The following is a 17,761-nucleotide window of genomic DNA, read 5'->3' on the forward strand; positions in this document are numbered from 1 at the left end:
TGCTGAAATGGCTGAAGCAGAAGTAAGCGATCAGGATCCATATCAGTGTCCGGTGTGCCTGGATCGATTGAAAGAACCAGTCACTATAGCTTGTGGACATAGTTATTGTAAGAGCTGCATTAATGGTTGCTGGAATCAGGAGGACCAGAAAGGTGTGTATAGCTGTCCACAGTGCAGAGAGACGTTCAGCCCAAGACCTGTTCTGAAGAAAAACACGGTGTTGGCTGAGCTGGTGGACAAACTGAAGATTGTTGAGACACAGGAAGCTTCCTCTGGGCCCTGCCTTGCTGGACCAGGAGACGTTGAGTGTGACTTCTGCACAGAGAGAAAGCTCAAGGCGGTCAAATCTTGCCTGGTGTGTCTGGCGTCTTTCTGTGAAACCCATGTCCAGCCTCACTATAAATCTGATGCCTTTAAGAAGCAGAGTGGTCAAGCTGGTCAAGGCGTCTGCACACCTTCAAGAGAAGATCTGCTCTCAGCACGACCGACTTCTTGAAGTGTTCTGCCGCACTGATCAGAAATGTATCTGCATGTTGTGCACCATGGATGAACATAGAGGCCATGACACAGTCTCAGCAGCAGCAGAAAGGAATGAGAAACAGGTGACTCCTAAACTCCCATTGATCACAGAGACCAAATTGTTTTAAATTCATGCTATTTTCATAGATAGGTTCATAGATAGAATGAGCAACCATGTCCACCATGTAGGTATATAAAAAAATAATAGTGGACAATGTTGGAGTATAGAACCATTTGAGGTGTTATAACGTTATTTACCACCCGGAGAGAAGAAATACTCCTTTCTGATTGGTTGGTGGGTTGGCTATTCAGGTGGCTGGGTGGGATGGCTGAATAACAGGGCACCTATGAAGTAGATCTGGTAAAAAAGCTCACTGTTCAATATCAATGCTTATGAATGCAACTATAGCAACCAGCTGCAGTAGGATGACGGTTAAGCCTGGAAGCAGACTTCGCAACAATGGAATCAACTGTAAACAAGCTAACTGCACTAACAGCTACTGTATCACTGTTAGGGCCAAAGAAAGTTGTACAACAAATTGAACAAGTTGACTTCTTTTTAAACGTAACTGCTTGTTTCCGCTGTACACCAAGTGTCACAGTATTTACTTATTTAAAATTATTTCAATTTCAGAATACGTCTTTTCTGATAATATTGCTTAAGTCACAATATAGTTTAAGACCTTGTAATAATATTGTATTATGGCCCAGATATTATAATAGTATGTATTGATACCTCTGTTGCAATTGCCACTTCTTTGTAGAATACAAACACAAATGGATCCTACTGAATGTTAATGCATTTCAACAGATGTCACTGCAGGAGGCGAGGAAGAAAGCCCAGCAGCAAATCCAGAAGACAGAGAAGGAACTGCAGGAGCTGAAAAAGGCTGTGGTGTCTCATAAGGTGAGATGCAGAGTACATATGGCAGACCAGGGTAACCTCTCTAGGGTAACCTCTCTAGTCAGGGAAAAAGAGAAAACATTGCAAGTTGATGCAACCGTTAGAGACTAAGAAAGGCTAATTTAAAACTAGCAAACAAGTGATTACCTAAAAAGCTTATAAAAACCTTGCAAACACCACCAAAACACAGGTACTGATAAAACCTTGCTAGAATAGTAAATGGTGGTCAATTTTGTGACATTTTCATGTAGTGGTTCTATTCTAATTTGCCTCACTAACAGTATAGATAGTTTCATGTACAGTAGATTCCCCTATCTCTTGTCTCTGTGTCTGTTTACAGAACTGCGCTAAGGAGGCTGTGAAACGCACTGAGATGATCTTCAGGGAGCTGCTCCAGTCCATTGAAAGGTGCCGTTCTGAGGTGATTCAGCTGATCAGAGATCAGGAGAAGGCAGCGGTGAGCCAGGCTAATAAAGTCATAAAGGACCTGGAGCAGGAGATTGCTGAGATAAGAAGAGAACAGGCAGAGCTGGATCAGCTCTCACATGAGGAGGATCATGTCCAATTTCTCCAGGTAGCCTCATTATTCGCAATTAACTTGATTATTTTGATAAATTTGATTACACTCTCTGTGTTCTGTGGGGAGTCCCACACCACTTTAAACATGGTGCACCTTTCAGGGTATTCTTCATCCTTCATCCTCCAGACATAAGGTCAGGAGACCCAAAAAGTTCTAGTTTTGTTCCGTTGCTCTATAGAATTGAACTGCCAAACCTATTGTCACTCATATGGTTTTGGTTCAGCATTCTGTTTTGTTCATGCTTATAGAACAGTAGTATGTTTAGATAAGGAAGAATGAAGAATACCCTGAAAGGTACACCATGTTTAAAGTGAAGCATGGTCATGGCCAAGTGATGCTCTAGGCCTATTTTGCTTCCTCTGGCACTGATAATCAGCTGCATATAAAGGGGTAGGTACAGTCATTGAAATGTTTGGAAATCCTTGTCAGTTTGACAGTATTCACTTCCCACAGCGTTTCGGTGATATTTTGTGTTGAATTTGGATAAACGAATTGTTGTTTCAGTTGTCAGTTGTGTTGAGCTATTGAAATGGTCCTGGGCCCAGTTCCCCGAAAGCATCTTAAGCCTAAGAGCGTCGTAAAGTCCCTCTTACGAACGTCTTAAGATTTGCCGACTGTTTCCCGAAACCATCGCAGCTTAAAGGAACACGCCACCCAAAATCAGTAGTAATATATGTTCTTACCTTAACTTTCACGAGTTGAGTCATACCTCTCCCGCGCCGGTAGGTGCACTCAAACGCTCTGTCGCGCGGTGCGAATGTGTTAGCATGTTGCTATGCTAGCGGGCTCTGCCGTGGCCGTAGAGAGAGGAACATAGCAGTAATCAAACACCTCCATTTTTTCCCTACTTAAATACAGTTGCATGAGTAGTTGATAAAAATGTGTACGTCACACAACATGAAACGTGGCCAGCGCTCAGAGGGGAGGGAGAGGCTGAGGGTCGATCCAGCATGGATTCTAAACTCTGTGGTGGATAGGATCTACAATTAGGTGTTAATAATATTACCACGCTAGGTCGAAGTACTCCCAAGTGCTATTGCGCCACACATTGTAGTTCTCCTGTTTATTCGCTTGGAAAATCGCCACGTTTCATGTTGTGTGACGTACACATTTTTATCAACTACTCGTGCAACTGTATTTAAGTAGGGAAAAAATGGAGGTGTTTGATTACTGCTATGTTCCTCTCTCTACGGCCACGGCAGAGCCCGCTAGCATAGCAACATGCTAACACATTCGCGCCGCGCGACAGAGCGTTTGAGTGCACCTACCGGCGCGGGAGAGGTATGACTCAACTCGTGAAAGTTAAGGTAAGAACATATATTACTACTGATTTTGGGTGGCGTGTTCCTTTAAGAGCGTTGTGAAAACACTCGTAGATCTACGAGTGCTCCAGAGTTCTCGTTACCGGCTAAGATCGTCTTAACAGTACTTTTCACTGAGGTCACCAACAGGACATATAGTCCATGGGCCAGAGCAGAAGTTGGTATCACCAAAGGTGGCAAAATCTAGCAATGATTTTCATAATCCTCTATGTCTGAGAGATATGTTTTGGTATGATAACCTTTTCTAAGTGGTAGCTTAGTTGTATTTTTACTGACTTTTATACCCATACCCAGTACAATTCACAATACATGCCTATGTGTAGGTATAGGTGTATGCAAGTGTGTGGGATGATGCGATATGTCTTAATCTATGTTATATCATATGTAGATGGCATAGGCTTTTAGAAAATATACAGTTTAGATGGATAATTTAGCTTTACATGAATTACATAGGCTAAAATGTATCCGTCATACACTTTTTCACCTATATAATATAGGATTAGATAGAGGCAAAAGACTAAAAGTGGGTGGGTCAAATCCAAACTCTTGCTATATCACATCTAGAGAGTATAGGCTTTTAGAAAAGATATGGGTTAGATAGCTGAATACACTTTACACAGCTATTTTAGACCCATAACTAATAGCTGTCCATTGAAAATCAATGCATTTCAATGTAATGCAAAATACATTACAGAACTAAGGTATAGTGGTATGGAGGAAGTTGGGAGATGTCTCAATGCACATAATATCACATCTAGAATATATAGACAAAAATATATTTTAGGGTAATTAATCTGTTTTCCTTAATGATACCAAAACTATAATGATCGGACATGCCATGCTATTTCAATTCTAAAGCACTATTAGGCCTAAATTAGCCCTTTTCACAAGATGGGGCCGCTGTGTAAATCAACTTCCTGTGGAAGAGCACTGTCCCATAGACATCAAAAGAAAAGTTGAATGGTTCTCTATGACAAAATCGTTGTTGGGGCGTTTTTTTGCTGAAGAGGGCAGGTTTTTGAGCGTGAATGGGCGGAAATCACTCAACCCAATCTGGCAACACTGGTGTTGGTGTTTGCTGGGCCACAGGGCCAGTATGTGGATGGAAGCAGTTTAGTTAGGCTACAGAACAACAATGGCTGTTGTAGTGTCAAAAACAGATTACAAGGTGAGTCCTGTTTATTTTTATTTGTGTTATGATTCAGATGTGTGAGAATGAGTAAGGATGACCAATGACTAGGCTACTTGTGAAAGACTAGATATAATAACCCAACTGGCCCAAGTAAGGTACTAACATCATTATCAAGCAATGATGTCTGCTGTAAACCGTACTGTAGACTTCCCCAATTTGTGTGTGAACAAAAGAAAGGACAAAAATTAGGGGCAGCCGTGGCCTACTGGTTAGCGCTTCGGACTTGTAACCAGAGGGTTGCCGGTTCGAACCCCGAGTAGTAGGCATGGCTGAAGTGCCCTTGAGCAAGGCACCTAACCTCACTTAGCGCCGCTGTTGTTGCAGGCAGCTCACTGCGCCGGGATTAGTGTGTGCTTCACTAATTCACGGATTGGGATAAATGCAGAGACCAAATTTCCCTCACGGGATCAAAAGAGTATATATACTTACTTACTTATAATATACAGAGATGTAGCCTATGTTTGAGAGAGCAGTTTCAGTTGGTAGGCTAGAATACTGATGAGAGTGGCAAGTGAACATGTTCTCTCCCTCACATACACACACACTCTCTCTCTCTCTCACTCACACACACACTTCATATATTCCCTCTGTCTCTCTCTCACACACACACACACAGTCACACACACTGTTGCTGAGTAGGAAAAGGCACATCATCCCTGATATATCTCTGTTGCTTTCAAATTGTTGTACATCCCAGAATAGAGAAGCATGGCAGAAGGAAGTAGTGGTATTCGGGGGGAGTGTTTAATACATTGTTCAGATGATAAACCTTGTGGCACCTACTGTATGAACATAAAGTCATGATACACACTACTGAGAGCAGCTGAAATTAGAGCCCCATCCTTGATCTTGCTAAAGGTCTCCCTGAGGGTAGAATACCATCCATATTGTATCACAGAAAATGCCGTAGCATCTTTACTATGAAGAAACTGCTTGACAAGATCCTTGACAAGATCCTTGCAAAAGACATATCTGCAGAACCATCTGCAGAACCGTCTGCAGAACAGAGGACCTAAGAAAATCCGCAAGGGAAGGTCCAACGACTTTAAGAGTTTATGAGGCCAAAGGTATACAGGTGCTGGTCATATAATTAGAATATCATCAAAAAGTTCAATCATGTCAGTAATTCCATTCAAAAAGTGAAACTTGTATGTTATATTCATTCATTAGACTGATATTTCAAATGTTTAATTATTTTCATTTTGATGATTATAACTGACAACTAATGAAAATCCCAAAATCAGTATCTCAGAAAATTAGAATATTACTTAAGACCAATACAAAAAAAGTTTTTTTAGAAATGTTGGCCAACTGAAAAATATGAACATGAAAAGTATGAGCATACAGCACTCAATACTTAGTTGGAGCTCATTTTGCCTGAATTACAATGCGGCATGGCATGGAGTCGATCAGTCTGTGGCACTGCTCAGGTGTTATGAGAGCCCAGGTTGCTCTGATAGTGGCCTTCAGCTCTTCTGCATTGTTGGGTATGGCGTATCACATCTTCCTCTTCACAATACCCCATAGATTTTCTATGGGGTTACGGTCAGACGAGTTTGCTGACCAATTAAGAACAGGAATACCATGGTCCTTAAACCAGCACTGTGTGCAGGTGCCAAGTTCTGTTGGAAAATGAAATCTGCATCTCCATAAAGTTGGTCAGCAGCAGGAAGCATGAAGTGCTCTAAAACTTCCTGGTAGACGGCTGAGTTGACCTTGGACCTCAGAAAACACAATGGACCAACACCAGCAGATGACATGGCACCCCAAACCATCACTGACTGTGGAAACTTTACACTGGACTTCAAGCAACGTGGATTCTGTGCCTCTCCTCTCTTCCTCCAGACTCTGGGACCTTGATTTCCAAAGGAAATGCACAATTTACTTTCATCAGAGAACATAACTTTGGACCACTCAGCAGCAGTCCAGTCCTTTTTCTCTTTAGCCCAGGCGAGACGCTTCTGATGCTGTCTCTTGTTCAAGAGTGGCTTGACACAAGGAATGCGACAGCTGAAACCCATGTCTTGCATACGTCTGTGCGTGGTGGTTCTTGAAGCACTGACTCCAGCTGCAGTCCACTCTTTGTGAATCTCCCCCACATTTTTGAATGGGTGTCTATTAATGTGCTTGGACACAGAGCTCTGTGAACAGCCAGCCTCTTTAGTAATGACCTTTTGTGTCTTGCCCTCCTTGTGCAAGGTGTCAATGGTCGTCTTTTGGACAACTGTCAAGTCAGCAGTCTTCCCCATGGTTGTGTAGCCTACAGAACTAGACTGAGAGACCATTTAAATGCCTTTGCAGATGTTTTGAGTTAATTAGCTGAGTGTGGCACCAGGGGCCTGTACTACGAAGGGAGCTTAACCTATCCAGATGTAACCCAGGGTTACTTTGTTAAACCAGGGTTGACAAAACCTGGTTATCTTAAGTGGTGTTAATCGGTACTACGACGCTAATTATGAAGTTGATTTGTTGAGCCGGGGTTAACCTGTGCGCGTTCACATAAAAGGGGCGGGTTGCAGCGTAAGTCACCACTTTCAATGATGACGCGATCACCTTATTTTACGGATGAGGAATGCACAATTATTATGACAAGTTATGAGGAATTAAAACCCACTCTACGACAAAAATCAAATACGTCGGCAGTGAGCAAGGCTGTTGGCAACGTATTACAGATCGGGTAGCCTAAATGCCTAAAAGTAAAGTTTTATTCCCACATGTTCTTCAAATACGGAGGATTAATAGCTTGCGGAATGTATTTAATGAGTTTAAATAATTAAATTGCTTATTTATTTTGAGTTCATAGAAATGCCTACAGATGCAACACAATTTAGATGTGGGCATATAGATTACAGTAATAAGGATAATTGAATGTTTAAGTAGCCCCATTGACTGATTTAGTGTAGCCTATGCCTAATCCTGTGAACATTTCAGATGCAACACCATTGCCAAACGCATGGCAGCAAGTGAAAATGAAACACAAACACATTATTCAGAATAGTGGTTTATATAGTCATAGCTTGCATTAATATTTCTTAATTATAAAAAAAAAAACCTGTAGGCCTATGCTTATAGCCTTCACTTGGCCTCTGTTTTACAGCTAACAAGAAAAAGGTGTCTTTAAAAACACTACTGTAAGGCACCAGAGTGTTTTACAGTAGCAGAGGAGTTGGCCATCGCAAATAATAGTGGAAGGCCGATTATGGAGGGAGTTGAGGGAGGCATTCGGTCGGATTCTGGTGCTGTGGAAATGTGTAGCCTTTATGTGCAGGGTACAGTAATATGACATTCAATTCAATACGTTTGTAAAAATGTGATTTTAATTTATTAGGCCTACTATATGTCCGATTTATTCTTGCTCAGATGTTCAGCATACTGTAGTACTATGTCCGATTTATTTTCGGACATACAGTAGGCTATTCTTGCTCAGATGTTCAGCATCACCAATGGAATACATGAATGTCCACGTACGGGCATTGCTATGAGACGTCTTCCTAGATCATCTGACAAAGATAACGAATTCCCTCGGATGACAATCTATATCTTCATAGAGAATATCGTCCGGGTAGGCTAGGCTATATATATTTTCTGGCGGTCTCTAAAACCCCTCGCCCTGCGAAGAGAGTCCCTCACGATTTGCGCTCCAATGTCGTAGGCCTATGGATCATCCAGGTACGCCGACATGTCTCGGGAAAATTGTTAGTGGAGGGGTGGTACTTATAAAGGGTGTGGTTAACAGAAACCTCGGGTTAACCAAGAACATAACCTGGTCGGAGCAGGTTTGAGATGCAGCGTAAATTGCCATGGCAGCATACCTCGGTTAAAACCTATACACCTTTCGTAGTACGGGTTAATCGGGAAGTTACGCCACACGTGATCAAGTTACTCTCGAAGTTACCCAGATAAGCCTGTAACCCCGCTTCGTAGTACAGGCCTCAGGTGTCTTCAATATTGAACCTTTTCACAATATTCTAATTTTCTGATAAACTGAATTTGGGGTTTTCATTAGTTGTCAGTTATAATCATCAAAATTAAAATAAATAAACACTTGGAAAATATCAGTATGTGTGGAATAAATGTATAGATTATACAAGTTTCACTTTTTGAATGGAATTACTGAAATAAATAAACTTTTTCATGATATTCTAATTATATGACCAGCACCTGTATTTTGTGACAAATGTAGCAAGTATTTGAAAGGTCAAAGGACAAAAGAGAGTCTAACAAAATGTGCAGAGTTAAGACCTGATGACAAAATCAGAAGAGCAGCCGTCAGGAAAGGTTACAAAAGAGTACTATCCATAGCCAGTCGTGACTTAGTAGCAGCAGAAGTCCATTACCATAGATCCTGCTACAGGGCGTACACAAAGGAAGATTCAGACATAGACAAAGATGAAACTAACTTGGCCTGCAAATGTGTACGGACCTGCAAACTTCCTGACTGCTCCTGCCTTTCAAACAAATTAAAGTGCACGGAATTGTGTATGTTACAAACTTGTAGAAATCAGATGGAGGAAGAGGAGGATGAGGAGAACATAAATGCCGGTCTGGATGAATATAATGATAGTGATGAAGATTAAAAATATATTTTTGAGTCCTCATTAATCTTGTCTTCAAACGTTTGAGCACATCCACCTATAAATTCCACTGTAGCCTAAAGTTGAGTCATTTTTGCAGCCAAGACATTATGGTCTCTATCAAAGCCAAACATGCCTATTCAGCCATTTAATCCATATATTTTCTAAAAGCCCATACTCTCTAGATGTCACAAAACATGAGTTTGGACTTGATCCACCCTTTTCTATCCTTTTGCATGTATATATTAATGTATTATATAGGCGAAAATGTGTACATTTTATTTAATTTTGCCTGCATCATTAATGAAAAACTAAATCATCCATCTAAATTTTATATTTTCTACAAGCCTATGTCATCTAGATGTGATATAACATGGATTAAGACATGTCCCACCTTCCTCCAGACTTTGAGGCACCCATATCTGTACATAGGCTTGTATTGTATAATTTACTGTGTGCCGGTATAAAAGCTAGGAAAAATACAACTAAGCTACCACTTAGAGAGGGCTATCATACCAAATAATGTCCCTCAGGCATGGAGGATTACAAAAATCATTGGTAGATTTTGCCACCTCAGGTGATACCGATATGTGATTTTTTGGGTCCTGGCCCATGGACTAATACAGAGGAATTACAATTTAGAATACATAATCCAACTTTAATACGTTCTTTATTGTGTTTACCTGTGATGAATCAGATTTTAGCGTGCAAAATAGCATAGCCTACATTTAATGGTCATAATAATGTGATGGAAAGCGGACAAAAATGCAATCATTAAGTTATGAAATGAGACGTTGCCAGAATAGTACTTTGCTAAGTGAGGGCTATATTTTATTAGGCCTATAATATAAGGGTAGGCCTACAAGCAGAGAAAGGAACATGTGGTTTAGTCTGTAGGCCTACTGCATCAAAATCTAAGCCTACACATTTCCTCACTTTCTTACTCGACTTCTTTCTTATCTTCAAACGTGTTCTTAAGTGACACAGTGAAAAAGTATTGCATGGTGCAACAATCTAATCTTAAATAATTACAATTATTTATGTCTGTGTGTGGTATATAACCTACTTGGGATGCTTACAGTACATGCAGATGTCAAAGTGTTTCTATTTTCGTATTGATGTGAATTAATGTGTAGATCCGAAGTTTAAACGGTAGGCATATAGCTGTGACGTGCAGTCACCTGACATCACCATCAAATCAGAGGATATTTCAGAACTATTAACGTGGACAGCTCCCCTTAATAGCATCTTCAGTGCACGCGCGTTCACGCTACGAGCATGTTCGGGAAACAGTCGGAAAAACCAAACAAACGATCGTAAGATGAATCGTAGAAAACCCTCTTAAGAGCGTGTCTCCGTCGTTATCGGAAAACTGGGCCCTGGTGTGTTTGTTTTCTCAAAAAGAAACTCCAAAAGTGTGTCTATTTTACTTAAAAACCAACATTTCAAAAAGGGTGACAAGACTTTTGTCAGTGATTGTATATAATGTGCAATAATGTATTCATACAGTATATTTGAGTTGGGCATTTACCATGTCTATTCATGGTCTATTTCCTTGTGGAAAGGCCTAAAGAATAAGTTTAAAGGTTTTGTTTTGGTAATCTTTACTGTCTTTCAGAGTTACCAGACCCTCCGCCCGGCTGCTGTATGTAAACATTTACCCAGTGTCACTTTCAGTCCAAATCTGTCATTTGAAGACCCAGGGCTCGCTCTCTCTGCTCTGAAGCAGAAGGTAGAACACGTTTTGCAACTTCAAATGGCAAAGATGACCAGACAAGGTAAGAAAAATGAAAAAACATCATTCCTTACATGAACTCTCTGACTTACTGAAACAAATGACTTGCTGAAATCAATTCAATATTAATCCATATTTGTTTTTTAGAATATGTAGTGGATGCTGTGGTGCAAGTGGATGCAGCGTCCATACCACTTTTGGGTCCAAGTGCCCAAGGACCCAGGTCTCAGTCTGACCCAGGGCCATTTCCTGATCCCACCCAGGGATGGAGTGGTAAAATAAGAGGTGGGTACACTATGAATTCTATGATCACGGTGAGGTGGACTGCATTATGCGGTATCGGATTTTTAAAGTACCGTATGTAAGATTGTGGCCAAAACGGGTACTACAATCACTTTCAAATTACTGTAGAGCGGCGTAACCCCTCCCCCTCCCCTCTGACTGGCAGAGCTGGCAACCCGGATGCCGAAACACTACTCACTTTGTGATTAGTAGATAGGTGGAGGGTGGCGCATCAGGCCAAAACACAACATGACATGACAAAACACAACATCAACATCAGTTGAGGGCTGCAACTTTCTTATGACTTTACTTTTTAAATGACAATATCCTGGCCAGACTACTGTTGTCAGTGATATAAGTATTTGAAATGAACATGATTTCTTAATGTCTAGTGACATATCAGGGCCATTTTATGATTAATTGAAATACATTTCTTACATACGGTTCCTTTAAAAAAGGCATTCAGAACATGTTTGATGATGGTGGAGGTTATTGTCCAATGTTTATAACAATATCAATGGTATTAAATGGTTCCTAGAGTGCAATTGGTGAATAAACTCTTTTGACAGGTGGATCAACTCTAATAAGAGGTGGATAAACTCTATTTCTGAAATTTCAGAGGTGGACAAACTGTGTTTACTTGCGTTTAGCCTCCACTACATCGTGCTTTTAGGTCGTAGGCAGAGCAGTTGCCCTACCAAACTGGGACACAGTTGGTGAGGATGCTCTCTATGGTGCAGTGGTAGAAGTTCACCAGGATCTGTGGAGACAGGTGGATCGTCTTTAGTCTCCTCAGAAACAAGAGACGCTGGTGAGCTTCCTTGATCAGGGTGAAGGTGTTGAGGGTCCAAGAGAGGTCCTCAGAGATTTATATTTTAAAAGAAACTTGAAGCTGGTGACACGCTCCACCTCAGTCCAGTTGTGCTAGCTTTAGACTTCCTGAAGTCCATAATGAGCTCTTTGGTCTTCTTGGTGTTGAGAGCCAGGTTGTTGTCAGTGTACTACGATGTTAGGACCTCTTCCCTGTAGGCCGTCTCATCGTTGTTGCTGATGAGACCAATCACCGTAGTGTCATCTACAAATTTGACAATGATGTTAGAGCCATGTACAGGTGTGCAGTCGTAGGTGAAGAGGGAGTAAAGGAGAGGGCTCAGCACACATCTTTGTGGTATGCCAATGTTCAGGGTGATAGTTGAGGATGTGTGATTATCTAACCTAACAGACTGAGGCCTGTTGGTTAGGAAGTCAATAATCCAGTTACAGAGGGAGGTATTGATGCCCAGTTCACTGAGTTTGGTGATCAGTTTGGAGGGGATGATGGTGTTGAATGCTGAACTAGTCAATGAACAGCATTCTCACATAGGTGTTGCTATTGTCAAGGTGGGACAGGGCAGAGTGAAGTGCCGTAGAGATGGCATCCTCTGTGCTCCTGTTCTGACGGTAGGCGAATTGGAAGGGGACCAGTGAGGGTGGTAAGCAGGTCTGGAGATGGGCCAGGCCCAGCACTTCATGATGATGGGGGTGAGTGAAACTGGACGGAAGTAATTAAGGCTTGTTGCAGTGAAGTGTTTTGGCACTGGCACGATGGAGGTGGTTTTAAAGCACGCGGGAACAGCTGCCTGGGCTAGTGACAGATTAAATATGTCAGTCCAAACTTCAGTCAGCTGCACAGCACAGGCCCGGAGTACGCGTCCGGGGATACCATCAGGACCAGCAGCCTTACGTGCATTAGTCCTGCTCAGTGCCGCACACACATCGGTGGTGGAGAGTGTGAGGGGCTGGTGATCTGTAGAGACCACAGCCTTGATGACCACCTCCTTGTTGTCCCTATCAAAGTGGCCATAGAAGTGGTTCAGCTCATCAGGCAAGGAGGTGTCGGTGACAGGGGGGATGGAGTTAGTAGTTTTGTAATCTGTGATGGCCTGGATGCCTTGCCACATGCGTCGGGGGTCAGAGTTGTTTTTGAAGTGAACCTCAATCCTTAGCTTGTGGTTGTGCTTGGCCTTTTTGATGCCCCTTTTCAGGTTAGCCCTGGATGAGCTATAGGCTTGAGCATCACCTGATCTGAATGCGATGTCAGCAGGAGTCTGACCTCACTGTTTATCCACGGCTTCTGATTAGGGAAAGTGGAAATCCGTTTGAGGGTGGTGACACTGTTGATGTTTGAGTTGATACAGTACAGAACGGAGGAGGCATATGAATCAGTGTCCGTGTGGGAGTCATGGGTGGCCTGAGTTGCGAACACTCTCCAGTCAGTGTTTTCCCAAACGCTGCTGAGTGCTGATCAAGTCAGACAACATGGATGTGCCTTAAATACTTAAAAAGAAGTGTGTGTGTGTGTGTGGGGGGGGATTACTGTTTGTGTGTGTGTGTGTGTGTGTGTGTATGTGTGTGTGTGTGTAATATGTGTGTTTAGGACGACTATGTGTTTACATGTTGACGTATTTAATCAAAGATGATTGCTTTCTTTTACATGGATGAACATAAATGCATGATACAACTTCAGTTGGAGCTGGAAGGAGGAGGTAAAAAATCTTCCTGGATTGTCCAGTAAACATCATAGAATCAGAAAATGCATTCCATTGAAATGATGAATCGTAAAAATGGAAACATTTTCTGCAGTATTTACAGCATTTAAAATAGTAATTGTTTCAGATTTGTCGTATGGTATGTCCACTGTACTTTTCTTTGTCTGATATTTAACAGGCAAGACACATCTGAACACACCAACCCCGACCAGATGGAGACCAGTAGAGAGACTATGATGGTGCGACTGTATCAGTACTTGTACTTGGATCACATGCAAAGGAAGGAAATAGAAAGTATTCAAGAGAAACATGGAGTGATGATCAAGGCTGATGTGTCTGTTTCAGTTGAAGAGACTACTGGAGCCAACAGCAAGTCAGTCACAAATGCCTCTCAGGAATTTCAACAACTTTTCCTGGAATGCGCTGCTGATATTGTTAGTGTCCCAGTACCAAGTGTGGTTGAGTTGGTAAAGGAGATTCAGAGCTTGGATGACAAACTCATGCTTAATACCTCTGCCCAGAACTGGAAACTAGTAGGGCCACGTAATCATGTAGCCGCAGTACAGAGAGAGTTGAATCTGATGGATTACAAAGATGATCCAAGATCAAAGAGATCTGAGAGTGCACGGCAGGACACAGCTCAAAACATGAATCTCCGTGAGAGATGGGATGCACCCAAAAGTATTCAAAAGTATCAAGGACCCTCTCTTTTCCAATGGGCTGCACATAAATGATGTCTGTTGGGAGCTCATGAAGAAAGCTTTCAGGAGGCAAATTAACTATCTCAAGAATAAATTTGGTGTTGACCTCCAGGAAAAGAAGACCAATGAAGATGTAACTATCACAGCTCAGACCAGGGGGAATCAAATAGTCAATCTGGAAATGAATGCCCTCAGGGCACTGATGTCTCTTTATCAAAAAGCGTTCACGACAATTATGTACTGTCCTTTGCAAAACGCATCTCACAACCAAACAGAGATGGTAAAGAAGCATCTCGGCGACATCCGGGAACGGAACTCATCTCTTGTTGTTGCAGATGGATTAGAGAGTGGAGTCTGGATGATGATTGGCCTTCCAGATCATCTACGTTTTGCAGTACGTGAAATCGAGAAGAGGCTACCTGGACCTATCTTTGATGAAAAACACAAGGACATGATTGGATATGAGTGAGGTAGTGAGTTCTTGAGACCGTAGGTTGATGGCCCAGCATGGGAAGCTGCGAAAGGGCACGAAGAAATGGAGTGGGAACATGGAGCAGCAGGTGGGGAAGGAGTTTATGTGAACATGGGAGAGCAAGGAGGAGCAGGATGGAAAGCAAATAGGGGATTTGAGGGTGGTGCAAAAGGATATGGATCGTCAGTGGATGGAGCCACCAGTAGTGGTCTATATGGAGAAGGGGAACGAAAATTAGGATCACCTGGGAGGAAGGCACGGTAAAAAAGCATCGGTAAAAACGCATCTCAGCGACATCCGGGAACAGAACTCATCTCTTGTTGTTGCAGATAGATTTGAGAGTGGAGTCTGGATGATGATTGGCCTTCCAGATCATCTACGATTTGCTTTAAGTGGAATCGAGAAGAGGTTTGGTGGACCTGTCTTTGATGAAAAATACAAAGACATGATTGGGTATGAGGAAAATGCTGGGTTCTTGAGACCATCACAGGCAGATATGGACTCTGAAATAAGGGCCAGGAGGGCAAAGAGCATACGGTTCTTTAGTGGATGGAGCCCATTATGATGCTTTATATTGATGCATCAAGGGCAGTTATGGAATTTGAGGTGTGTTTCAAGTAGTGATGGGCAAATGAAGCTTTGGTGAACCACTAAACCACAGCAGTGTGAAGCTAGCAACACTAATGAAAAAATCCAATATGGCTGCCACATGTAGATTTTATAACATAAAAGTCCTTACCCAAACCAGTATATGTAACCAAAAATATTGGTTTGCTAAGGACTTTTATGTTGAAAAATGTATGTGTGGCGGCCATCTTTTTGCTTTTCAGCTAGTGTCGCTAGGTTCACACTGCTGTGGTTCAGTGGTTCACCAAAGCTTAATTTGCCCATCACTAGTTTCAAGTGATACAGAGTGGACTTGATTAATGTTTGTTTGTATTGTGTGTAATTATAACACTGTAGGGGAACTCAGACAACAACAAAGAAATGTCCTGTGTTTATTCTGCTGAAATCTCTAGATCCCTGCTGCTGACTATAGTTTTATTTCTGGTGATGGATTATTATACTGGTGTCTACAAATCAATTCTAAATATTTATAATCTACAAATCAATCAATTATATATTATACCGTATATAAGAATGACTTTAAAATGTGTAAGGGGTATAAGGGGAAAATATAGTTGAAATGTTTTGTGTCATTATAAATAATAAAAATACAACTATGCTAGATTGAAACATGTACTGTTTAACTGCCATGATAACAGTGTAAGTGCAAACTTAGAGTGAATGAATTGTGTGTGCAGTAGGAAATATGATCACACAGACATATGCCTTACAATTATTCTAACCCCAGCCTTTTGGAAAATGACCATACTTGCTGCCTAACCCAGAGTTAAATAAGAGGATGCATTCCCTTCTGGTATCTGTATGTGCAATTTGCCTTATTCACCCGGCGGCCATTGTAAGCCAGAACGTGTACAGCACAGTCCTGGGCTCTCAGCTGGACCCAGTGGAGGTGGTTGGAGAGAGGACAACGGTGGCGAAGCAGCCATCCACTGAGCAGCTATTTCAGTGACAGGCTGATCATCGCTTTGTGCTGTCAAAATGTCTTGCATTGGTTGTGACTTATTTCCCAGCATGGTTGGAGAGGAAGCAAGGACCTGCTATGTCTCTCCTGTGAAGGAGCGATATCGCAAGTCCTTCCTTCCTGCTGCTGTTAGACTGTACGATCAGCACCGCCCCAGCAGACATAATAATACAATAGAACTAATCAAAGTGCAATTTTAAGGCATCTCTGTATTTATTAGTACTTTAGATGTTAAATCATCTTTTGAGTATTTCCCATTTGTCCTTTAATATGTGCAATACCTGTGGGCAGTAGAAGGCTCACCAGTGTCTCTTCTTCCTGAGGAGACTAAAGAAGGTCCACCTGTCTCCTCAGTTCATGGTGAATTTCTACCGCTGTACCATCGACAGCATCTTCACCAACTGTGTCACAGTATGGTATGGCTACTGCTCTGCCTCCGACTTGAAAGCACTGCAGAGAGGGTGGTGAAAATTGCCCAATGCATCACTGGTACCTCACTCCTCTCCATCAAGGCCATCCAGGGCAAGGGAAGGCATAAGGCGCGGAGCATCATGAAAGACTGTTCTCACCCCAACCACAGACTGTTCATCCCACTGCCCTCTGGGAGGCGTTACAGATCTCTCCGTACCTGAACCAGCTGGGTTCAGAGGAAGCCCTGACAGGTACAAGGAGACGGACGTTCTGCCCCTCAACAGTCACCCCCCCCCCCGGCAATTGTACTACCCTATCCCATCCATAGTGTTTATTTATATTTATAAAATGTACATGTTGTAATTACACATATACAAAGCCATATTATACTGCTCTACTGCTCTACTGTATACTGTTCATACTGCACATAACACATATTTTTACTAGTCTTATAATGTTACTGTTATACTGCATATCCACATCTAGTCTGCTCTTATAACATTGCACATATTTATATATAATTTATATTACTGTAAACCATACCACTTTCTTAACTGTATACAACTGTCTACACTGCACTATGTGTGTATATCACATTGCACTTTTCTGCACTTCTGGTTAGATGCAAACTGCATTTTGTTGTCTTGTACTCTGTACTCTGCACAATGACAATAAAATCTAATCTAAAGCCTGTTAATGTTGTTGTACATGAATATGTACATGACCATGTACAGTGCTTGTCCATGTAGTGTGCAGTAGTTGCAACCCTGATGATGTGTTGTTTGGTGGTGGTGTTCATGTGCATGTCCTGGTCAATTCTATACTTGCGGTCACTTTTGCTGCTGTAACAATGCAGATTTCTCCATGGTGAAACAATTGAAGGATTATCTTATCTATATTTTATCTTAGTTACTTCTATCCAAGATCAGTGAAAACACACACTGAGTCTCTGA

General features: G+C 41.9%; 1 pseudogene; it reads left to right on the top strand.

Moving 5' to 3' along the window:
• LOC143103838 (E3 ubiquitin-protein ligase TRIM47-like) lies at positions 1 to 15,030 on the top strand (annotated as a pseudogene).
• The last annotated feature ends 2,731 nt before the right edge of the window (positions 15,031 to 17,761 follow it).

Source organism: Alosa pseudoharengus, unplaced genomic scaffold, assembly GCF_046254945.1.
Source record: "Alosa pseudoharengus isolate Yale_2024_CS ecotype anadromous, Long Island Sound unplaced genomic scaffold, YU_APseudo_1.1 YU_APseudo_1.1_scf_5, whole genome shotgun sequence".
NCBI classification, from domain to species: domain Eukaryota; kingdom Metazoa; phylum Chordata; class Actinopteri; order Clupeiformes; family Clupeidae; genus Alosa; species Alosa pseudoharengus.